Genomic DNA, 5925 nt, shown 5'->3' on the forward strand with positions numbered 1-5925 from the left:
GGAATCGCCACACTGTCTTCCACAATGGTTGAACTAATTTACACTCCCACCAACTGTGTAAAAGTGTTCCTATTTCTCCACATCCTCTCCAGCATCTGTTGTCTCCAGATTTTTTAATGATCGCCATTCTAACTGGCATGAGATGGTATCTCAATGTTGTTTTGATTTGCATTTCTCTGATGACCAGTGATGATGAGCATTTTTTCATATATTTGTTGGCCTCATGTATGTGATGAAATAACAGAATCAGACTTCAGAAGGTGGGTAGTCGTTCCTCTTTCTTATAGTGTCTGTGTCTTTTTCTTTGGCGTCAGGGTAATACTGACTTTATCAACCAAATTTAGAAAATTTTCATCCTTTTCAAATTTGTAGAAGAGTTTGAGGATTGTTGTTAATTCTTTAAATATTAGGTGGAATTCACCAGTGAAGCCATGTTGTCCTAGGCTGTTTCTTTCTTTCTTTCTTTCGTTTTTTTTTTTTTTTTTTTTTTTTGTTTTAGGCAGAATCTCACTCTGTCACCAGGTCACCAGGCTGGAGCAAAGTTTCGCAATCTCTGCTCACTGCAACCTCTGCCTCCCAGGTTCAAGCTATTTTTTTTTTTTTTTTTTTGCCTCAGCCTTCCTAGTAGCTGGGACTACAGGCACATGCCACCACACCCAGCTAATTTTTGTATTTTTAGTAAAGATGGGGTTTCACCATGTTGGCCAGGATGGTCTTCATCTCTTGACCTCGTGATCTGCCCACCTCAGCCTCCCAAAGTGCTGTGATTACAGGCATAAGCCACTGTGCCTGGCTCCTAGGCTCTTTCTTCTTGGGAGTGTTTTGATTAATGATTCAATCTTCTTCTAGTTCAGACTATATCTTCATGGTTTAGTTGTTGTGGCTTGTATATTTCTAGAGACATATGTATTTCTTCTAGGCAGTCCAATTTTTTGCTGTATAATGTTTTATAGTAGTTTCTTATGATCATTTTTCCTTCCTGTGGCATTAGTGTTAATGCCTCTTATTTCATTTCTGATTTTTTTTCCCGAGTGCCTTCATTTTGTAATTCTAGCTAAAAGTTTATTTTCTCTGATATTTTCAAAACACAACACTTAGTTTTATTTATATTTTTCTATTATTTTCTATTTATTTATTTACTTCTACTCTAATTGGTATTATTGTCTTTCTTCTGCTATTATTGATCTTTCTTTGTCTATTTTTTCTTTTTTTTTAGACGGAGTCTTGTCCTATCACCAAGGTTGAGTGCTGTGGCACGATCTCAGCTCACTGCAACCTCTGCCTCCTGGCTCAAGCAATTGCCCAGCCGCAGCCTCCCGAGTAGCTGGGACTACAGGCACATGCCACCACACTCAGCTAATGTTTTGTATTTTAGTAAAGACGGGGTTTCGCCATGTTGGAGTATGTTAGCAATCTCCTGACCTCATGATCCGCCTGCCTCAGCCTCCCAAAGTGCTGGGATTACAGGTGTGAGCCACCGTGCCTGGCCTTTTTCTTTTACTAGTTCCTTGAGGTGCAAAGTTAGGTTGTTTAATTGAGATGAACTAACACTATATACTTCCCTTTTATTACTGCTTTTGCTGCATTCTATATATTTTGGTAAGTTATTTTTTTTTTTCATTTGCTTCAAAATGTTTTCTAATTTCCTTTTTGATTCCTTCTTTGAATCACTCCTTGTTCAATATGTTTAATTACCAAAATATTTGGGAAGTTTCCAGTTTTTCTTCTGCTATTTACTTCTAGTTTCATTCTATTATGGTTAGAAAAGTAATAGGTATAATATAAATCTGAATATTTTAAAACTTGTTTTGCAACATCAAATGTGTTCTATTTTGAAAAATGTTTCATTTGCACGTAAGAAGAATGTATTCTATTGCTCTTGGGTTAAATGTTCTGTATATGTCTGTTAGGTCCATTTGATCTACACATTGTTCATGTTCTCTGTTTATTTATAGGCTATACAAATGTTCCATCCATTATTGAAAGTGGAGTGTTAAAGTCTATTATTATTTTATCACTGTCTATTTCTCCCTTCATTCATGTCAATATTGATTCCATATATTTGGGTGCTCTGTTATAGGGTATACACACACACACACACACACACACACACACACACACACATATAATTTATCTTCCTGATGAATAAACCTTATATATATGTGTATCTGCATATGTGTATATATGTACGTGTGTGTATATATACATACATATATGTAAATATATATGTATTTCTTCTTTATTTCTTGTGACAGTTTTTGACTTAAAGTTTATAGTCCATTTAGTCTGATATAAGTATGGCCACCCTGCTTTCTTTTGACTACAATTTGCATACTATACTTTTCTTGAATGCTTTCACTTTCAGTCTATGGGTGTTCTTATTTTTTTTTTATATTCTACATACAAATGTTCTCAATACATGTGTCTTTAAATCTAAAGTAAATCTCTTGTAAACAATGTATAGTTGGATTTTAAAAATTCATTTGATTCCTCAATTTCTTTTCATTGGTTCATCTTAACCATTTACATGTAAAGCAATTGCTGACAGGGAAGGGCTTATTATGGCCATTTTGTTGTTTTCTGTCTATCTTGTAGCTATTTTGTCTTTTCCTCTTTTTGTCTTTTGTATTTCCTCATTTTTTTTTTGTAGTGACATGCTTTGATTCCTTTATCATTTTCTTTTGTACATCTTCTATTAGTATTTTCTTTGATATTATTCTCTTAGCTGTATATTAAACTATCATAGACCGGGAAGATTAAGCAACAAATATTTACTTATCTCAGTTCTAGGGCTAAATATCTGAGATTGGGTGTCACCATGGTTGGTTCTTGCTGTGGGCCCTCATTCTGGTTTATAGATGGCTTCTTTGATATATCCACATGAGTAAGAGTAAAATTGCCTCTCTCTTTGTCTCTCATCTCTCTCATAAGAACACTAATCCTATTCACAAAGGCTACATATTCTTGATCTCATTACCTCCCAAAAGCACCACTTCCAAATACCATCACATTGGGTCTTCAACGTGAATTTGGGGGGAGGCACAAACATTCAGTTTATAACAGTTACCACTTGGCTTACATAAAACATCTCATAGATATAAAATTTTTTAAGCTGATAACAACTTAACCTGAATTGTATACAAAAACCCTACTCTTAGTTATGTTATGAACATCACAAATTACATCTTCTTCTATTGTGGATCCACTAAACTATACTTAGCATTATAGTTATTTTTGATATTTTTCTCCTGTATCTTCTATATTAGAATAAAAGGTGATTTGTGTAGTGCTGTTATAATAATATTCTGCATCTGTGTATATATTTATTATTACCAGTGAGCTTCACTTTCTTATGCTTTTGTTCTTTTGTGTTCTTTCATCTTGACAAACTCTCTTCAGCAATTCTTGTAATGCAGATCTGGTAGTAATGTACTTCCTCAGCGTTTATAAACACTTCTGGGGTATTCTTTATTTCTCTTTAATTTTTGAAGCACAGTTTTGTCAGATACAGTAGCCTTGGTTGTATATGAGCCTTAAGTCTACTTTCTACAAGCCTGTGGAAAATTTTTTTCGGGAGGAAGATTATGACATGATTAACTATAATCTTCTTGTAATACTTGCATGTTCCTATGTATATCTTTACATTTTTGAAGGTAAAATAATTTTCTGCTGCTTCCCAAATTATTTTTACTGCCAACATTTTAAAACCTTGAGATGAAAATTTTAAAACTTTAAAAACTTAACTAAATTTCCTTACTCAGGCTTTCTAATATCTGATTATGAATATCCTTTGCACCAATTAACAAAAACAAGGTACTCGTTATAATCCATTTATAGTTCCTAGCCTAATTATTCTTCTTAAATACTTGATATAAATGTGAAATTGAACAAATTTTCAGTTCTTGCATCACTCCTATTTCTAAAGTATCTATTCTACTAGTGTATGGTAACAAAGTGAGGGAAAATGGTGCTTTAATAATCATGAGGTTAAACGCACATCTGACGTTCACAGCTATGTTATATTACCAACCATTTTCTCTTTTATGATTGATCAGTGTCTACACGTTGATGATTTTTAAATATTTAAATATAATTATGTTTCTTTGGTTTTTCAATAATTTTAGAAAATGATTAGCTAAATCTTCATACTTCTTTCAAATTGTATGAAATGTAAGTTTAAAGAGTAAAGCCAGTACTCAAAGTTAGAATATTTACATTTACTGTGATTTATCTATAGTTATACCTATGTATAAATATAGATAAAAACATATTACAAATATGTAAATGTAAAAATATAAATGTCTATATTTATATATGTGTATCTCTATATATCAGCAGAGGAGAGAGAAATACAAAGAGAGAAATACATAAAGCTATTTGGATACATTTAAATTTTGGATAATAAACCTATGTGTTTAGGGATTTACAATAATCTTACTTATTTAGTAATAAGCAGGAGTATCAATAATGAAAGAACTCTGCATGTCTTTAGCTTCTAAATTTGTATCAAAAATTTCTTGATATAATCTATATCTATTTTTTTATGGTGAGAAGTGGTGACTCACTTTAGTTTCTTTTCCCCCCCCAAATTGGATATTTAAATTGGCAACCTCAATCTCTTCCAATTTTTTGGAAATACACAAAAAATCTGTACATACTTATTCATATGCATAGTGATATTTGTTGATTAACTGACTAGTCTTCAACTACAGCCATTAATTTCCTTGTGTTGATTAAAATTATTTCTTGATATAGCACCATGCTTACTGAGAATTTTTCTGTAAAATATCTTATAAAGCATTACACTTTGATACTTTTGGAATATTAGATGTGATAGTTACAAAAATAAAGATAAATGAATAATTACATAGGATAGGAATTATTAATTGTAATAATAATTATCTAAATTTTTTGTTGTAAATGGCATACTCTTAAAAATATCTTCACTCTCATTTTTTACCTCTTACTGTGGAATGAATATATTTTCAGGCCCCACTAATGTTAGGCTTAGGGATGTGACTTGTTTGTACAATGCCATATGAACAAATGTGATATACAGATGTCCAATAAATGCTAATTATTGGCACTTCTCATGAGATTCTGACAGATGCCTGCAGAGTAAAACATTTTATATAACAGATATTAATTCATTCTCAGTCCTAAGATAGAAAACCACATCATGCAAACCTTAACATTCTGTTCAGCCTGAATCTAAACCTAGTCCACATCAGGAGAACTAAATAGAATCATAGCTAATCTGAAGACTCAGTGCTGATAAATATGTTTACTACAATTCATGAGATTTGTGAGAATATTTATTACCGCACCAAAGACTGGCTAATACATCATGTTTAGAAAAAATATATATTTGAGTTGTCTTTTGTTGTAAATAATAATCAAATCAATATTAACAACTGCTGTTCCTTAAATAGTCAACATTGGTTTACTTTTTTCACAGACAAAAATATGTAATACAGGAAGTACTTGCTGTTGGCATTTATTATGTGTCTATTGGTGTTTCTGTGGTTTCCTTCATTGATCTCAAGATGGCTGCTGTAGTTCTAGCTATTGCATCAGCATTCAATACAGAAGAGTTGGAGAATAAAAAAGAGTAACATTTTTAAAGAAATAATTGAGAAATACAAAGTTTTTCCAAAGGTAACTGGCAGACTTCTAGAACTGGATCACATGAACACTCATATCTATAATGTAGGCTAAGAAACAGGGTAACACATTGCTCTTATAGAATTAGATAAATTCTTTTTGCTTTTCCCCTGAGCTGGAGGCTCACTCTGTCGCCCAAGCGGGAGGGCCAGTGGCACCATATTGGCTCACTGTAACCTTTGCCTCCCAGTTTCAAGTGATTCTTCTCCCTCAGCCCCCTGAGTAGCTGGGATTACAGGCATGCACCACCACATCCGGCTA

The sequence above is a fragment of the Sapajus apella genome, unplaced genomic scaffold (genome assembly GCF_009761245.1).
Source record: "Sapajus apella isolate SASKATOON/1434 unplaced genomic scaffold, GSC_monkey_1.0 scaffold104, whole genome shotgun sequence".
Taxonomy (NCBI): Eukaryota; Metazoa; Chordata; class Mammalia; order Primates; family Cebidae; genus Sapajus; species Sapajus apella.